Source organism: Arachis ipaensis, chromosome B08 (genome assembly GCF_000816755.2).
Source record: "Arachis ipaensis cultivar K30076 chromosome B08, Araip1.1, whole genome shotgun sequence".
NCBI lineage: Eukaryota > Viridiplantae > Streptophyta > Magnoliopsida > Fabales > Fabaceae > Arachis > Arachis ipaensis.
In genome coordinates, this window is record NC_029792.2 from 60,424,004 (window position 1) to 60,424,695 (window position 692).

Sequence of the window (692 nt, forward strand, 5' to 3'; positions counted from 1 at the left end):
TGTTGTGTAGCAAACAAGTCGACCCAAACTTTGTCACATATGATCAAATGATCATCAAACTCTCTTTTATACCAACTTATGTATTCAACTGTAGGTGAATAAGAATCTACCTAAAAGTCATCAATGGTATAATGGCGTCGGTCCACATTCCACGTTGCAATTCAGTTGCTATGATGTTGTATCCAATCGGTATTTTGTTGCACAGACTCTGGAGTGACCAACGCCTTCGCATCACGGATTTGTCTGATCCATGACATCTTGATCGTACTAAATACATGATCATTTTTGCCTGAAAATATCTCAAAATTGGCCACATATTCATCAACTAAGTGGGTAAAACTATTGTTCGTTCTTCTATTTACAGCACAACCGTCGGCCAGGAGACCATAGATGTGTGCCACATCTTTCGGTGTGATTGTACATTCATCCATTGGAAGATGAAAAGTATGTCTCTCGAATCACCATTTATTTATTAATGTCATTATTAGAGATGATTTATATTTTATTCTTCTTATTTTAAATACGTAATAGAAATCGATTTTTTGTAATGCATTAGTCACTAAATAACTATATCGTTGTGGTAGAACTAATTTTTTCAATTTTAAAACTCTTATTGCCTAAATATGAATCAACATGAAAAAGACAGACAAAAAAGGTATTAAAACTATGGTTATAACTAAAAATACTTTATA